The sequence below is a fragment of the Phoca vitulina genome, unplaced genomic scaffold (assembly GCF_004348235.1).
Source record: "Phoca vitulina isolate PV1807 unplaced genomic scaffold, GSC_HSeal_1.0 scaffold10, whole genome shotgun sequence".
NCBI lineage: Eukaryota > Metazoa > Chordata > Mammalia > Carnivora > Phocidae > Phoca > Phoca vitulina.
The window spans coordinates 33,989,456-34,009,019 of NW_022589713.1; positions in this window are offsets into that span (position 1 = coordinate 33,989,456).

The following is a 19,564-nucleotide window of genomic DNA, read 5'->3' on the forward strand; positions in this document are numbered from 1 at the left end:
TCATAATACTAATTAAAAATCTTTTCACCTCTGTGACCTGGGCTTGTTTATGTAACTTGGAAATTATGACCTTGAAAGCTTGACAGAACCCACCTATAAAATTAAATGATACAATTTCAGGGAGGAGACATTTGATTATCTTTTATATATTTTCTTTATGGTTAGTGTTCTACTTAGGTTTATAATATCTAATTTATTTCTTTTTTTATCCAGACATTTTTAAAAATTTCTACTGAAATTTTATTTATTATTTATTATATTTATTTATTTATTTATTTTTTATTTGATTATGTTATGTTAGTCACCATACATTACATCATTAGTTTTTGATGTAGTGTTCCATGATTCATTGTTTGTGTATAACACCCAGTGCTCCATGCAATACATGCCCTCCTTAATACCCATCACTGGGCTAACCCATACCCCAACCCCCTCCCCTCTAAAACCCTCAGTTTGTTTCCCATAGTCCATAGTCTCTCATGGTTTGTCTCCCCTTCTGATTTTCACTGAACTTTATTTTTTATTTTTTATTTATATTTTAGGTAGTTAACATACACTGCAATACTGGTTTCTGGAGCAGAATTCAGTGATTCATCACTTACATACAACACCCAGTGCTCATCATAACAAGTGTCCTCCCTAATACCCATCACCCATCTAGCCTACCCCCACCAACTTCCCTCTATCAACCCTCTGTTTATTGTCTATCATTAAGAGTCTCTTATGGTTTGCCTCCCCTTCTCTCCTCTCTTCTCCCCCTTGTCCCATGTTTATCTGTTTTGTTTCCAAAATTCACATATGAGTGAAATCATATGGTATTTGTCTTTCTCTGACTGACTTATTTCACTTAGCATAATATACTCTAGTTCCATCCATGTCCTTGCAAATGGCAAGATTTCATTTTTTGATGGCTGAGTAATATTCCATTGTCTATATATATATATATATATATATATATACCACATCTTCTTTATCCATTCATCAGTCAATGGACATTTGGGCTCTTTCCATAATTTGGCTATAATTGATAATGCTGCTATAAACATTGGGGTGCATGTATCCCTTTGAATCTGTATTTTTGTATCCTTTGGGTAAATCATAGGGTAGTTCTATTTTTAACTTTTTGAGGAGCCTCCATACTGTTCTCCAGAGTGGCTGCACAAGTTTGCATTCCCACCAACAGTGTAAGAGGGTTCCCCTTTCTCTGCATCCTTGCCAACACCTGTTGTTTCTTGTATTGTTAATTTTAGCCATTCTGACAGGTGTGAGGTGATATCTTACTGTGGTTTTGATTTGTATTCCCTGATGATGAGTGATGTTGAGCATCTTTTCATGTGTACCCAGATATTTTTTAAGATTTCACATTTTTATGTAGATAGATTCTTTGATGGAGGGGTGGGGGGGAAGTGACTATCAATTTTTTTGTTTTATGGATTTTAAATTATGTTACAATATGATCTGCATGATGTTTGCATTTTGAAAATTTTCAGGTTTTCTGTGTGGCCTCATACATAGTTTTTGTAAATGTGACATGTGTTTGCTCACAAATTGTTGACAGCAAAGTTCTCTTTTTGTATCTTTAGTTCAAGTCTGATGGCAGATCTAAATAACATAACCATGTTATATTATTATGTTTTGTCTATATGTAGATTTCTGAGTGAGATATATAAAAGGCTTTTGTTAAATTGATTATGTTTTCTGTGTCCCTCTTCCCTTAATGTCTTGGAAGTTACATGTTCTACTTTAGTTCTTCTGGAGGTTACCTTTACATTGAAAATAATTGATTTAATTTACTTTCTTTAGAGATACAGCCCACATGGTCCAGAACTATCTTTAGAACCAGGTACTTTGACTCTATGTATTCTGGATGATTACAACAGGAATAATTTAGTTCCACAAACCTTTAGTAAGCACCTGCTACGTGCTAGGACTTGAGCCAGCCACTGTGGCTATGAAAGATGAGTGAGATGGTTCTTGCCTCATGACACTCATAGTGTAATGGGGAGGCTGACAACTGAATTATAACATCACGTGACAGGTGATAATAGAGGCCCATACAGAGTAATGGGAGAGCATGGGAGGTGGGTGTCACAATGATGCTACTAATGAGTCATCCTTCCCGGTTTTGTGTAGTCCCCTCCCCTTGAATCTGGGCTAGTTAACCAACCTGTGATTCATTTTTTACAAAGAGAATGCAGCAGAAATGACACTGACTTTTATTTCATCTTTTAATTCCCTTGAAAATTTGGGTTGCATTCTGAATTTCTTGGCTTATTAATTACTCCTCAGCTGCATCTATTGTGCTGTTTATTTTTACTATTTCCCAAGATCTCTAATTGGTTCTTTTCCCAATACTTCTTTTAATGTTTTTACCTGTTTGTTCCATTAACTTTGTTTCCTTGGGTGTTAGTTCTGTTTGTTGAGTTTTTTTTTTTTCTTTTAAAGATTTTATTTATTTATTTGACAGAGAGAGAGACAGCGAGAGAGGGAACACAAGCAGGGGGAGTGGGAGAGGGAGAAGCAGGCTTCCCGCCAAGCAGGGAGTCCCGATGCGGGGCTTGATCCCAGGACCCTGGGATCATGAACTGAGCTGAAGGCAGACGCTTAACGACTGAGCCACCCAGGCGCCCCTGTTTGTTGAGTTTAATACCTCCTTTTCCTGCTGTTAGGTTCCTACAGATTTTAGAACATTATTGCTTCTGTACTCATCTGGATAGTTGAGATTTCCTATTGTATGCCTTATTGCCTCTAATGGAGAGAGAGTTAAGATGTGGTGTTGGTAGAATGCTAGTATCCATTTATCTGATGGTGAGAGTCCCATGTTATTTCTGGTTTCTCCAGCTACCCCAGGCACTGTATGGCCTCTTTCATCCAAGCATCTATCCGTCTGCTTCATTCTGCTTGGCATAGGTGGTGTGGGATGAACCACCTGGTGACATTACCTGTTAATGTCACCGGGCATGTGGTTGATTGCCTCTCCTTTGTGTACCCTTTTTTTGCCATCTCCAAGCTTGGGCCTCTCTTGGGGCAGCTCCCACCTTCACAGAAGCCCTCTCCCATGCACGGATTATGCTGAGGTTTCCTCCTTTGATCTGACTGCATCTGCTTTCTGTCTTTGTTCCTGAGATGTTCATCTTTAAGAAGAATTACTCGGGATAAAAATATAACCTGGGATTGAGAGCTGGCATGACAGATAGGAAATTATGATTGTTCATTTCAGCCCAGAATTCAGACCTGTTAAGATCATTTTGAAATTTGAGTGTAATAGAAATAAAGACCTGGAATTTAGCTTCAAAAGAGCAATCATACCAGCATAGAATGGAGAAAACCCAGTTTGGTATTAATTTGTGAAAAAAATCCTAGAGCATTTGGTTGATTACAAGCATTAAAAGGTGTGACACAAGTCTGTAAATGTGATTACTAAAAAAGCCAGTGCAGGACATCCTAAGATGGTGAGGTAGAAGACCCTTGCCTTTGTCCCCCAACAAAGATCAACAATTAGACAGCTATCCGTGAACAAATACAGTTCTGGGAGAGATCAGGAGTCCACTTAAGAAACTTCAGCAACACAGCGAAGCAAAAAACCTGAGAAAATGTCAATAAAGCTAAAAAAAAATAAAAGAACATATACAAAGATGGTAATGCAATTTTAGGTTTTATTTTTAAATGTGAAACATCTTTTAAAAGTGTTTCATAACATTGATTTATATTTTTTTTACTAAGAAATGTTTGTCTATATCTTCTGCCTGCCCTTATTTTATTGGGAGTGAAATTAAACTTTTTTACGTTGATTCATGAGAGCTTTATATGTATTGCCCCTTTGTAGTCATATACATTGTAATTGTTTTCCTAGGTGTGATTTCAAATTTTGTGTACAGTCACTTTTGCCTCTTAGATGCTTAAAAATTTGACTAGTAGTCAAATCTGAATATTTTGTGTTATGTTTAAAAATGTCTTTCCCCTCCGGGATTATAAAATATCCTTCTATATTTTCTTCCAGTGTTTTTATAGTTCTATTTTTATATTGAAACCTCTTATCCACTTGAAATTTATTTTTACTTATCTATAGCATGAGGTCCTATCTGTATTCTTTTCTGAATTTATAACTAACTGCTGCAATGTCATTAGGATTTTTGTGCCTACATTTGTAACTGAGATTCTTTCGTATGATACTTTTGTCAGGTGTACCAAGAGGATTGTGCTAGCCTTGAAAAATGAATGTAGAGGATTTTTACGGAAAATACAAAGGAAAATATACTCTGAAACAGAGTAGTATGATATAAATCTATCACATTTCTTCTCTGCTTAAAATCAGTGGTATTTCCATGCCCTCAGATAAGCCAAAATTTCTTGACTAGGCTCCAAGGCCCTTCGTATCTGGCCCCCTTTCCCCTGAAGCCTCATCTCTCTCTGCTCCCTGTCTTGCCCCCTCCCTTCCACCAGGATAACAAGCATTGTGAGGTCAGGATCTTTGTGGTGTTTTGCTTTCTGCTATACCTCCAGCACTCAGAACAATGCCTGGTATGTTGTAAATGCTGGTAATATTTGTTGGAGGAAAAACTCGCAATTCCTGGGGGAAAAAACACTCTATCCTCCAGACTTCCATATGAGCTCTTCTCTCTTTTAGGTACCTTCTCCCCATACTTGGTGTTTAGATAAACCTACATGTCCTTTAGGACTCAACTTAGGTATTACCTACTCTGCAAAAACCATCTCAAGCCTGGGTTAGGTACCCACAGAGCATCATTATTACGGTGCTAATCAGGCTGTATTTTAGGGACACCTGGGTGGTTCAGTCGTTAAGCATCCGGCTTTGGCTCAGGTCATGATCCCAGGGTCCTGGGATCGAGTTCTGCATCAGGATCCTTGCTTAGCGGGGAACCTGCTTCTCCCTCTGCCTGCCTCTCCTCCGTTTATATGTGCGCATACGCACTCTCTCTCGCTCTGATAAAATCTTTTAAAAGAATCATGCTGTATTTTAATCGATATTTCCTTGTGTGTGAGGAGGCTGAGAGAGATTACTGTCTAGAACTATTAATAGGATTCATTTGGGGTTGAAAGTGATGGTAAGTCTTTCACAGTGTAAGAGCTGCCAGGGTGCCTGGGTGGCTCAGTCAGTTAAGTGTCTGCCTTTGGCTCAGGTCATGATCCCAAAGTCCTGGTATCGAGTCCTGCAGAATCCTGGGATTGAGCTCTGTGTCAGGGAGCCTGCTTCTCCCTCTCCCCCACTGCTCATGCGCTCTCTCTTTCTCTCTCAAATAAATAAAATCTCTCTCTCTCTTTTTTTTTTTTTAAAAAAAAGAAGAGCTGTCAACGATTGGGCCTAATATCTACCCCAGGACGTTCTGAGGAAGAGCTGACTTGGAAATGCTACCCCCAAACATATGGTTCTAGGTATTAAATGACTTGGAAGGGTAGAAGGGGTTCATTTTTGGAATTGTAGGTTGTCAGCCTGGTAGGGAGTGCTGTGATTCTCCCATGTTTGTTCTCTTTTTTTCCCTAAACCAAGTGAAGATGCAACTAGAAGAGATTTGAATTCAAGGATTGGAGGTATCTGCAAGAATGGGAGTCAGGCATCCCATTCCTCAGATGGAACACTGTTAAGGCAGTGGATTAGGATTTGGTGGTGGACCCTGGGCCTACCTGGGCAGGGCAAAGGAAAACTAGAGAGAGATGATGGTGTGGCTTGAAGCAGCTTGCTGGTACCCAGGGCAAAAGGAGTGCCCGCTGGGCATTGGGACTCCAGCAGGAAGCTGCTGTGGGAGCACTGTCAGGGGCAAGAGCTGAGGGGGCATCTGAAAGAAGTTGACTAGGGCTGGACCTCCCGTTAGGAATCTCCAGTGTAGAGGCCCTTCCAGGGCTCCTAAAGGATGTGCCCCATGTCCTTCATTTGACATCGAGCATCAGTTATAAGCAATACTTTTCTCTTTCTTCATCCTCCTCACCCCAGCACACAGGAGGGAGAGAGAATGAAGGTACTCCAGAAGCAGACCATACTACTCTACTCTCCTACTCATGATGTAGCCTGACCTGGAGGAGAAGAGGTTATGGTAACATTTATGCTAAAGTTTAAAAATGGAATTTTAATAGCTGAAAGTGACAGAAAGCTACAGGATCTACCTGAGATGTGATGGGAGAGAGTGATACAACATAACACAAATGGGGAGAGTATTTGGAAAAAAAGAAAACCATTTTATCTTGCACTCTATTTGGTTGATACTATTCAATGAACTGGTTATAGTTTTTTATTTTAATTTAAATTTTAGGTAGTTAACATACAGTGCAATATTGGTTTCTGGAGTAGAATTCAGTGATTCATCACTTACATCCAACACCCAGTGCTCATCACAAGTGCCCTCTTTAATACCCATCACCCATCAAGCCCATCCCACCACCTCCCTCCATCAACCCTCAGTTTGTTCTCTATCATTAAGAGTCTTATGGTTTGTTTCCCTCTCTCCTTCTTCCCCTCTTCCCATATGTTCATCTGTTTTCTTTCTTAAATTCCACATATGAGTGAGATCATATGGTATTTGTTTTTCTCTGACTGACTTACTTCACTTAGCATAATGCACTCTAGTTCCATCCACATCATTGCAAATGGCAAGATTTCATTCTTTTTTTAAAAAGACTTTATTTTAGAGAGAGAGAGGGAGTGAGACAGAATGAGCGAGCATGAGCAGGGAGAGGGGCAGAGCGGGAGGGAGAGGGATAAGCAGACTCTGCCCTGAGCATGGAGGCCGATCTCACAACCCTGAGATCATGACCTGAACCAAAACCAAGTCGGGCACTTAACTGACTGAGCTGCCCAGGCACCCCAAGATTCCATTCTTTTTGATGGCTGAGTAATATTACGTTATATATATATGTACACCACATCTTCTTTATCCATTCACCAGTCAATGGACATTTGAGCTCTTTCCATAGTTTGGTTATTGTTGATAATGCTGCTATAAACATCGGGGTGCATGTACCCCTTCAAATCTGTATTTTTGTATACTTTGGGTAAATACCTAGTAGTGCAATTTCTGGATCATAGGGTAGTTCTATTTTTAACTTTTGAGGAACCTCCGTACCGTTCTCCAGAGTGGCTGCACCAGTTTGCATTCCCACCAACAGTATAAGAGAGTTCCCCTTTCTTCACATCTTTGCCAACACTTGTTTCTTGTGTTGTTGATTTTAGCCATTCTGACAGGTATGAGGTAATATTGTGGTTTTGATTTGTATTTCCCCAATGATGAGTGATGTTGAACATCTTTTCATGTGTCTGTTAGCCCTCTGGATGTCTTCTTTGGAAAAGTGTCTGTTCATGTCTTCTGCCCGTTTCTTAACTGGATTATTTGTTTTTTGGATGTTGAGTTTGTTAAGTTCTTTATAGATTTTAGATACTAACCCTTTATCAGATATGTTGCTTGAAGATATCTTCTCCAAGTCCCAATAGTTCATTTTTGTTTTTGTTTCTCCTGCCTCCTTCTGGCAACGTGTCTAGCAAGAAGTTGCTGTGGCCGAGGTCAAAGAGGTTTCTACTTGTGTTCTCCTCTAGGATTTTGATGGTTTCCTGTCTCACATTAAGTCTTTCATCTGTTTTTGTTTGTTTTTTTTTTTTTTTTTAAGAGAGAAAGCATGAATGGGGGTAGGAGCAGAGGGGGAGGGAGAGAGAGAATCTTAAGCAGACTTTGCTCACAACCCTGAGATCATCACTTGAACCGAAATCAAGAGTTGGCTGCTTAACTGACTAAGCCACCCAGGTGCCCCAGGTCTTTCATCCATTTTGAGTTTATTTTTGTGTGTGGTATAAGAAAGTGGTCCAGTTTCCTTCTTCTGCATGTGGCCGTCTAGTTTTCCCAACACCATTTGTTGAAGAGACCGTCTTTTTTCCATTGGCTATTCTTTCCTGCTTTATCAAAGATTAGTTGACTGTATAGTTGTGGGTCCAATTCTGGGTTCTCTATTCTGTTCCATTGATCTGTGTGTCTGTTTTTGTGCCAGTACCATACTGTCTCGATGATCACAGTTTTGTAATATAGTTTGAAATCCAGAATCGTGATGCCTCCAGTTTTTTCTTTTTCAAGATTTGCTGTTTGGCTATTTGGGGTCTCTTGTGGTTCCATACAAATTTTAGGATTGTTTGTTCTAAGTCTGTGAAAAATGCTGGTGGTATTGTGATAGGGATTGCATTGAATGTGCAGATTGCTTTAGCTAGTATAGACATTTTAACAATGTTTGTTCTTCCAATGCATGAGCATGGAATGCTTTTCCACTTCTTTGTGTCCTCTTCAATTTTTTTCATAAGTGTTCTATAGTTTCCAGAGTACAGATCTTCTACCTCTTTAGTTAGGTTTATTCCTAGGTGTCTTATTGTTTTTGATGCAATTGCAAATGGGATCGATTCCTTGATTTCTTTTTCTGATGCTTTGTTATTGGTGTATAGAAATGCAACAGATTTCTTCACATTGATTTTATATCCTGCAACTTTGCTGAATTCATGTATGAGTTCTAACAATTTTTTGGTGAAGTCTTTTGGGTTTTCTACATAGAGTATCATGTCATTTGCAAATCATGAAAGTTTGACTTCTTTGCCAATTTGGTTGCCTTTTATTCTTTTTTGTTATCTGATTGCTGAGGCTAAGACTTCCAGTACTATATTAAATAGTAATGGTGAGAGTGGTGAGAATGGAGAGAGGGAAATGAGTCATCGCATATAATGAATTATTTTACATACTGATATACTAAAGCATTATTGAAGGATAAAATGGTCTAGTTCAATAAAGGGAAAGAAACCATATAGCAATTTGAATAGGGGAAGTTTCATATAAAGAATTATTAACTATAACAGAGGATTGTGTAATGAAGAATTGGTAAGAAGTAAAGAGATCTCTAAATAATATAGAGCCAGCAGCTATATGAAGCAGCCACCACCCCTGTGGCTGAGGTCAGGTGCCCAAGGATGAGTTCATCCCTTTCAGCACTGAGCTCCAGACCTTGTTGGAGAAGATGTGGCCATGGTTCACTGAACAGTTGAGAGGTTGCTGTGGGGCCCTTCTGGTGGAATTTGCTGGAAATATGCCCTCTAGGGTTCCAGGGAAATCTGTTGATGGGGAGGTGTCTGACAGAAGGTACACAGCTACAAAACTGCCTAGGGGGTACCAGGGGAAGCTGGCTGCTGGGGGCTGCAGGTAATCTACACTCCAGGAGCTGGGAGTTGAGGAAACCATTTATACTATTGGAGCTAGAATTTAATTTAATTTAATTTAATTTAATTTTTAAAAAAGATTTTATTTATTTATTTGACAGAGAGAGACACAGTGAGAGAGGGAACACAAGCAGGGGGAGTGGGAGAGGGAGAAGCAGACTCCCCGCCAAGCAGGGAGCCCGATGTGGGGCTCGATCCCAGGACCCTGGGATCATGACCTGAGCCGAAGGCAGACGCTTAACGACTGAGCCACCCAGGCGCCCCCGGAGCTAGAATTTTAGTGCTGGAAAAGCTGCTTCTGCTGCAGGAGCCAGGTGCTGGATCTGGCCAAGAGAGCACATCAGACCAGGATGCAAACGTCCTGCAATCTCTCCAGTGCCCTCTACTGACAAAACTTAACGTCTAGTCAGGCTAAGGAAAAATATTTAAAGGGCCCAGATTCATTTTCATAGAGCAGGCAGGGAAGAGTAAATTTGGATCTGAAAGGCAACAACTTGCTAAAAAATATGGGGGGAATTTATATACATAAAGTGCACTGGTTTGCCCTCTGAAGTAGAAGCTTATGTACATAACTTCTTTCCTTTCCTTTCTTTTCTTTCTTTGCAGTTAAGATCACTGATAGTACTTTTCTGCAATTTCTGCACTTCCTAATTTCCTGAATTCTTGTGGCAGCTTTCCCTTACCTTTATTCCCTCAGTCTCTCCAATGTTTTGTAAGGTTCTAGTTTCTAGTATTAAGTCTCTTCTTGTTCAGAATGCCTTGAATGATTTCTGTTTTCCTGAACTAAATCATGACTGACAAATTCATAATTTTACTTTTGTGAATTACTTAGGAACATGGCCAGGAACGTACATTGCTGAGCAGCAATGTTACATTTTAAGTTTTACATGTTTCCCTTAACCTTAGCCTATAAGTCATCTTCTTTCCTGCCTTGGACAACACTTGCCATCTTCTTCTTATGGACTGAGAAAACCAAAACGGTTCACTGAGCTCTTTTAAAATAGTTTATAATTTCCAAAGCACTTCCACATACATATCTGTTTGCTCCCCAAAACATCCCTGTGACAGGCAGGAAGGCAATAATTCATGCGTCCATCCATCTGTCTGTCCATTCAATAAGTACTTATTGAATGAAACACCTAGAAACCTAGGTGTTTCTAGGCAAAGTTGAGCTTAGAGGAAATTGGATTTTATTTATAAAGCTTTTAGGTTGGTTAAAAAAGAGGCAGGAGATCTCATGCAACTCTCACAGTAGCCCTGTAATTTGGGCATTGTGACTCCCCCTTTATATAGCTGGACAAACTGAGGCTCCAGAGAGACTAAATTTGCTCAACTGGACACACAACTAGGACTAAGTATCAAGGTCTGGACTAGAACCTGGCCTGTTTCTACAGGCTTTGAAGACATGTTCACTGATGCAACAGGATCTCTTAAATACTACAGAGCCACCCCCCCCCCTTTTTTTTAGAAGGAAACTTTGAAACTTAGTTTAGGAAAATAAGTGGCAAGTGACTTTGGATTTCTGGTCTTACTTTTTTGCTTTACATTTTTTCTGTTTTCCTTATTTCTGGCATGATTGCTGTTCTTGACTTCTCATCTGTCTATACCAAGATGGTGGAGAAGAGGTTATCCTCTTTTTCAGGTTTGACTCTGTTGAGCTGAGGTGCTTCTTTGTCAGTCTGTGGTATCTGGCCTGGTTGGCTGAACACCTTTCTACCGAGGATCCTCCCTACTACAGACTCTAAAAAGGCCTGAACTTGCCTAGAAATATATACATATAGAAATGAATGTAGAAATGCATGGAGATACTTGGCTATGAGTGTGAAAAAGGAATTGGATGTTAATTAACCTTTGCTGGAATAGGAGAACAGGAAAATACTTGAGAAGAGAACAAACTGTTGTTAATCTGGTGAAACAGAAGTGGTTATGCTTTCTGAACTAGACATTTTCCTTGGTGTCAAGTAGCTACTGAATGCATTCCTTTTCAAAAAAGTTGCTAAGGAAAGACAAGAACCCTCCCTTTTGCCCACTGCTCACTGAATATGAAGTCTGCAGAATGGAATTTTGCCTAATCAGCCTTGCTTTCTAAGCTTTCATACAATCAGTAATGTTGGCTTCTTCTGAGACCTCATTTTAATCTTCATGGATTTTTGAAAACTGAAGCTTTGCCCAGACTGAGACAAGCAACCCTACCCTTTCAAACAATAATTTATTTCTTATTTTGGGTTGACTATTTCCAAACATAGACCACTTTCTGTACTGCTTGTCCTCATATAAAGAGTTTATAATTCTCTCATAGATGGTTTTACATGAAAATGCCCATATGTTATAGTTTTAGAAAAAAATATTTTGAACAGTGAGATGAGAATGGGTTATATCCAAGTCCTGTTGCAGTCTGAGAATTCTAGTTTTAAAGATTTTATTTATTTATTTAACAGAGAGAGAGAGAGAGAGACAGGGAGAGAGGGAACACAAGCAGGGGGCGTGGGAGAGGAAGAGACAGGCTTCCCGCTGAGCAGGGAGCCCGATGCGGGGCTCGATCCCAGGACCCTGAGATCATGACCCGAGCCGAAGGCAGATGCTTAACAACTGAGCCACCCAGGTGCCCCAGAATTCTAGTTTTAAAATATAACTGTTAGAGGCAGTGTATCAGAGTGGCTTAAAGTGTGGGCTCTTGTTAAAAAAACTTGAGTTTGAATCTCATTTTTGTTAATTATTTTTTATTAGTCTTTACTAAGTTATTTTTCCTCCCTAGGCTCAATTTTATTATCTGAAAAAGAGATGTGACTGGTATCTCCTGTTGGTCTTTTTGATCTATGTTTTATCATGAGGTAAAAATTATTTCACAGATTAAATGGCTTTCAGCACCTTTCCTCCTCCCTGTGAAAAGTTTCTTGGCTAGTTCCTATTTGCCTTTCTAGATGGACTCTTCATTCATCTCCTCCCTGCTGTGCGCTGTAGAGCTGACCCTGAAGGACTTTAAGAACTTGGGGCTTCGGTTAGGTTCAGCCAATGGGAAGCATCAGGGAGATTTGCAGGGTGGAATGGAGTGAGGTCAGGATATTTATTCTGCTCTTCTCTCTGGATTCTGATAACTGCTTTCTTCCCTTGCTTCTTTAGGGGTGGTGAAGGTAAATGTCTCCAGCTAATCTAGGCTACTAAACTTTTCTTGGTTTCCCTTAAACCTACCTCCATCTTTATAACTAGAGCCTTTATTAAACTCTCCTCAATTATCCCATTTGAGGTGCTGTCAGCTTCCTGCTGGAGGACTGACTAATACAAGGCTGTCTCCCTGCAGTTCCTTAAGGACTCTTAGGAATACATTCTTAATTCTGGATGTCAGTCCTGCTTGGTATTGCTTGCTCAGTGAGCCAGTTTTGGCTGTTGTTGCTGCCACCAGGTATTGCTGCTGAAACAGGGGAAGACTGGTGGCCCTGTGCCTTCCTTTTAGTTTACTCCCTGATTATCTAGGATGAATTGCATCTAATCCCTTTCTGGTTCCTGCTCACCTAGAGCCTGGTGTGATTCTAGTCATTGCCTGTGGTGCAGTCACCTCCACATAGGCCTTTAGCCATGGGAGGGAAAACACAAATGCCACCTGGGGACAAGGCTAATAGTAGTCATTCTACCTGTGTTGGTCTTTGACCCTTGGATGTCAAGTGTGAATTAATGATGCAGACTTGATTCTACTATAGTTAGTCAACTTGTAGAGTTCTCTTTCTCTGTTTCTCTCTTACATACAGCCATTTCCCCCAACATAGGCCTACAGGGCCAGGGTGACTATATAGCAAATGGCCTTTTCATCTCTAACACCTGTTTTGTGTGGAACCAGCCCAGTCTCTACCAGGAATTCTTTACATGTTCCATGGAGCCCATGGATAGAACTGTGATTTAGTACAATTGATTTCCTTTATTTTATGCATTTAAAAACATAATTCTAAGAAGGTATTTGTAGACTTCACAAGACTGCCAAAAGGGGCGATGGCATAAGAAAGTTAACCTGCTACCTAATAGGCTGCATCTCCGCTCAGGAGCAACACATCTTTTTGGGGATATGACAATGGTATGTTAATACTCACTTTGCAGGACGGTTCAGTGAGATGATAAATGGAAGCTCCACTTGTTTACTGTGGCCAGGTACTGTGCTATTATCATCTGGTGTCATCAAAATCATAAATACCTTACATTTCCCACATTATTCAAAGCAATAATCTTCAAATGTCAGAAAATGGGGACATTCTTCTTCTCCATTTTCCCAATTTTTTTTTTTTTTCACACTGATATACACTAGCTAGGGCATTTCTCTGTTTCCAGGAGTGGGTGATATATAGGTTTTCTCTCCTCCCCTTTTTCAATCCCAACATTTAATCCCAACATATAATCTACAACCTCCATCCCTGCCCCACCTTCCAAGTCTCAAAAGCATGTCTGCCAGAAACCAAATTAATAAGACACCTGTCCATGGTAGTGAGTGTACATGTTCATCTTGCTATCATTCATTGGTGCCTGCTTTCTCCTAGGCACTCTACTTATATGAGGTGACACGCCTGATTTGGGTTTCATGATTACACTATTTTATCCATGTGAATTAAGCTGCCACAGACTGTCCTATATTTTTAGCTTGTTATTTTAAGCCAGAATGATATTCTAAAAAGTTGATGAAATATGCTAAGAAGAATATTAATCAGTAGTTTAGGAGAGATGATGATTAGTTAATAAAAGAAGACAAAGGAGAGGAGAGGAAATTGATTTCAATCTGAGGTAGACAAGGGATAGAAAAACACATTTTGAACCTTGTGTATGTTCATTTCTGGTTAGAATTTTTAATGTTTTTATAGTGATTATTTTGTTCAGTTTTATTTCCTAGAAGTTAATGGTAGATTGAATGATGTATACGAATCAAGGAAATGGAAAAATGAGTATTGTTTGGACAGTTGATGTGTAAGAAGCTGATTTTTGTTGTTTTAAACTTTGTCTGAAGCATATTTTTACAACTGAATAAGGTACCTGTGGGAATTGATGGAAAATATTTGCAGTGTTTTGTCCTTAGAGCAAAGCCTTTTTATTTGTATAGGAATTAGCATTTATGCTCCTTTGTGTAAGACTTTAGTTTGGACCCATTACCTTAATATTGATCTCAGAATCGGTCATGCTGGAATCTCCAGTAGCTTTCACATTAGGAATATTGGGCTTAATGAGCTTTTAACAAACCAGGCAGCATTTGGAGGTGAGGAAGTATCCCTTGGCCCTTTGAAATTTTCCTCAGAAGTCCTGGGCAGCACTGAGTTCACCCATTTCTTACCACTCAAAGCATTTCCAGCCTGCAATAACATTTTTCATGCTTTGCTTTGAGCTCTAAAGTATAGTGGCCCATGTGTGGACTTTGGAATTAACAAACTTGGCTTCAAATGCTGGTTCTGTCATTTAGTAGCTGTGTGATCCTAAGAGGTTTACTTAACCTCCTTGGGCTTTGGTTTACTCATTTAAAATAAGACGATAATAATGGCAACCTTGGAGCCTTGTTTTATTTAACATATAGTGTTGTATTCATTTCAGGTGTACAATATAGTGATTCAACAATTCCATATCTTAGTGCTCATCATGATAAGTGTACTCTTAATCTCCTTCACCTATTTCACCTATCCCCCACCCACCCACCTCCCCTCTGGTAACCATCTGTTTGTTCTCTATAGTAAAGAGTTTGCTTTTGGTTTGCCTCTTTCTTCCCCTTTGCTCATCTGTTTTGTTTCTTAAATTCCACATATGAGTGAAATTATATGGTATTTTGTCTTTGACTGACTTATTTTGCTTAGCATAATACTCTCTAGCTCCATCCATGTTGTTGCAAATGGCAAGATTTCATTCTTTTTTATGGCTGAGTAGTATATGTGTATATATGCCATGTCTTCTTTATCCATTCATCAATCAATGGATGCTTGGGCTGCTTCTGTGGTTTGGCTATTGTAAATAATGCTGCAAAAACATAGGAGTGCATATATCCCTTTGATTTAGAATTTTTGTGTTCTTTGGGTAAATACTCAGTAGTGCAGTTACTGGATCTTATGGTAGTTCTATTTTTAATTTTTTGAGGAACTTTCCACAGTGGCTGTATCGGCTTGCATTCCCACCAACAGTGCATAAAGGTTCCTATTTTTCCACATCCTCGCCAACACTTGTTTCTTGTGTTTTTGATTTTAACCATTCTGACAGGTATGAGGTGATATCTCATTGTGGTTTTGATTTGCATTTCCCTGATGATGAGTGATGTTGATCATCTATTCATGTGTTATTGGCCATCTGTATGTTTTTGGGGAAAAGTCTGTTAATGTCTTCTGTCCATTTTTAAATTGGATTATTTGGTTTTTGGGTGTTGGGTTGTGTAAGTTCTTTATATATTTTGGATACTAACCCTTTATTGGATATGTCATTTGCAAATATCTTCTCCCATTCAATAGATTGTCTTTTGGTTTTGTTGATTGTTTCCTTTGCTGTGCAGAAGCTTTTTATTTTGATGTAGTCCCAATAGTTTATTTTTGCTTTTGTTTCTCTTGCCTCAGGAAACATGTCTAGAAAGATGTTGTTATGGTTGATATCAGAGAAATTACTCCCTGTGTTCTCTTCTAGGATTTTTATGATTTCAGTTCTCATATTTGGTCCTTAATCCTTTTTGAGTTTGTTTTTGTGTATGGTGTAAGAAAGAATACATTCTTTTGTATGTGGCTGTCCAGTTTTCCCAACACCATTTGTTGAATAGACTGTTTTTTTTCCCTTGCATGTTCTTGACTCCCTTGTTGAGGATTAATTGACCATATAATTGTGGGTTTATTTCTGGGCTTTCTATTCTGTACTATTGATCTATTTTTGTGCCAGTACCATAGTATTTTAATTACTAGAGCTTTGTAGTATAACTTGAAGTCTGTAATTGTGATACTTCCAGGGTTTTTTTTTTTCAAGATTGTTTTGGCTATTTGGGGTCTGTTGTGGTTCCATACAAATTTTAGGATTGTTTATTCCAGTTCTGTGAAAACTGTTCCTTGTATTTTGATAGGGATTGCATTAAACGTGTAGATTGCTTTGGATAATATAGACATTTTAACCATATTTTTCTTCCTATCCATGGGCATGGAATTTCTTTCTATTTCTTTGTGTCATCTTAAATTTTTTTAAATCAGTGTTTTATAGTTTTCAGAGTACAGGTCTTTTACCTATTTGGTTAAGCTTGACGTCTTGTTTTAAAGATTAGAATTAATGGAAGTCAAGCTCCTTGTATGATGCCTGGAGCAGAGTTTGCACGGTAGAAGTCATTAGGATTATCTTTATTTTCTATTTCTCTACAATTTTTTTCAAAAATTTTTCTTTTATTTCAAATTTTTATTTAAATTCTAGTTAGTCAATACATAGTGTAATATTGGTTTCAGGAGTAGAATTTAGTGATTCATTGCTTACATATAACATCTAGTGCTCATCATAACAGGTGCCCTTCTTAATACCCTCCACTCATTTAGCCCATCCCCCATCCTTTTCCCTCCATCAACCCTCAGTTCTCTATCATTAAGAGTCTCTTATGGTTTGTTTTCCTCTCTCTTTTTCCCCCCTTCTCATATGTTCATCTGTTTTGTTTCTTAAATTCTATATATGAGTGAAATCATATGGTATTTGTCTTTCTTTGACTGACTTATTTCGCTTAGCATAATACCCTCTAGTTCCATCCATGTTGTTGCAAATGGCAAGATTCCATTTTTTTGATGGCTGAGTAATATTCCATTGTATATATGTGCCACATCTTCTTTATCCATTCATCAGTTGATGGGCATTTAGGCTCTTTTCATAATTTGATTATTGTTGATAATGCTGCTATAAATGTTGGGGTACATGTACCCCTTCAAATCTATATTTTTGTATCCTTTGGGTAAATACCTAGTAGTGAAATTGCTGGGTTGTAGAGTAGTTCTATTTTTAACTTTTTGTGGAAACTCCATACTGTTTTCCAGAGTGGCTGTACCAGTTTGCATTCCCACCAACAGTGTAAGAGGGTCCCCTTTTCTCTGCATTGTCACCAACATCTGTTGTTTCCTGTGTGGTTAATTTTAGCCATTCTGACAGGTGTGAGGTGGTATTTTCAAAATTTTCTCAATGTTTTTTTCAATGTGTTATGTCTCTAAAAAGAAAAGAAAAACTACTGTAGGGACCAGAATCTGGGTACACATTTGGCACAGAATGAAAATTGTTGAGTTAGGTTGGGTGAGTCCCTTCCACTCACAGGTGATTTCCAACATCCCATCTAATGTCAACTTTTAAGAGTCTGAATTACCCCTATGGTCAAATCATGCTGCTTTGGGGAGTGAAAATGGTGTGTGTATCCCTGTTTATGGATGAGGTCTGTCTGCAGGTGTCTATGTGAGAGAAGGTAGGGCAGCCATGGTCAGGTGGGGTTGTCTTTCAGAACAGTGACTCCTCCTGGACACTGTTCTCTGTTGCTTCTGATTCTGTTCCTGAACATGACCTGAGGAGGCTGTGGGGAGAGGCCAGGAAGGGGTCCTGGGGGCTCTTCTGATTAGTGAACGGGGTTCATGAAGGGAGTAGAATCTTGAACTGAGTGTCTGTTATGAGATGATGGTTTGAAATAAAAAAGAATGAAAACAGCGTTGGTGAAGATGTGGAGAAATAGACTCTTTAATACCCTGCATATAGAAATGTACTTCATGATGGCCTTTTCTGGAGCTCAGCTTTGTATTAATATGTACATCCCTTTCAGCCCAGCATTCCACCTTTAGAAATTTCTCCTAAGTAAGTTTTTAAACAAGTGCAGAAAGATACAAAGATATATGTAAGTACATATCTATGTTTATAGTAATAGAAGAATGGAAACAAACTAAATTTTTAACAAGCATAGATTACTCAATATATTATAGTTGGCTCATTATAGTAGGATACTGGACAACATTTAAATGTTATTGCACATCTGTATTTATTGACATGTAAAGAAATTAATGATATGGTTTTAGCAGTTAACAAATATTTAGCCATGTACTCAGGAAAGTGAAAATAATGCAACATTTAAAAAAATAACTCAACTTTATCTCAACTTTGAGCACCTATCTCACCAAACTTGAGATTCACCAATTTCTTTTTCCTCAAACACTGAAGTGTTTTCTTGGGCATTTCAGATGTAAAGGTGGTAAATTCAGAGCTCCTTTTCTTACCCCTTCCCAGCCCCTTTTTCCCTATGTTAGTATCTACATATTAGATGCTTGGTCAGTGGCAATTTTGTTTCCTTCTCCATCTGTGAACTTGTGAAACTAAGAAACAAGGACACATTGTTTAGGACTGCGTAAGTGGTAAAAATATGAGGAGAAACACAGAAATTCTGAATGGTAGACCCTAGCTGGTAGACCTTATTAGGGGAGGGATGGGAGGGTCATTGAATCAGGGTGGTACACACAGAGTATCATTAACATTATATATTTTTTTAGCTGGCTTTTGGGTACACAAGGGTTCATTTTATTATTAATTTTTACAGAAGCCAGGTTTCAGGGAGTTCAGCAATGGACATGGATGGAGACTGTGATCCTAAATCACTTTTTCAAGAGAAACAAATCAGTAGCCGAGGGGCCCAAGGTCAAGGGAAGGTTGTCTTGTAACAGAGGGGGAATGACTCAACACTGGAAAGAAGCCATTGGAAATAGGGCCTGAAGGTAAGAATGGGCACAAGGTAACTTGGGGAATGGAATCTGGCAGGCTGCTGGAAAAGCCAGCTTTGGAAAGCAGTAGACATTTGTTGTGTGTGGAGATGCTGTCTTTAGTGCTATGGAGGATTTGGAGGAAACCAATGCAAATCCCAAACACAGAAATTCCTAATTTTTATAGTCAAATTTATCAAATTTATCCAATATAATTAGCAGATTTTGTGTCTTATTTAAGAAATCATTCTGTATCTGAAGTTGTAAGTTTATTTTTCTATATTGTCTTTTATATGTTTTATAGTGTTGCTTTTATCACTGAAGTCTTTAATTGAACTAGAATTGATTTTTGTGTACATTGTGAGGCAGTGACCCAATTTCATTTTGTTTATTTGAATTTATTTCCAGCAACATTTATTAAAATAATTCATTCTTTACCCACTGACCTGCACATGTCTATTTGTAGTCTTCCTTCTGTTCCGTTGGTTTATTGGTCCAACCTGTTCCACCAGGGATAAAGGCCATACACATTTTATATTACACTGACTTTAGGTAATACATATTTGCTATTATAAACTCATTAATTTGAACAGTTTAGAAGTAGATGGAAGTGAAATTTTACTGGGTGATTTTGTATGCTTTTTATGCCTCTATTGAGACAAGCATATGGTTTTTCTTCTTTTGTATTATA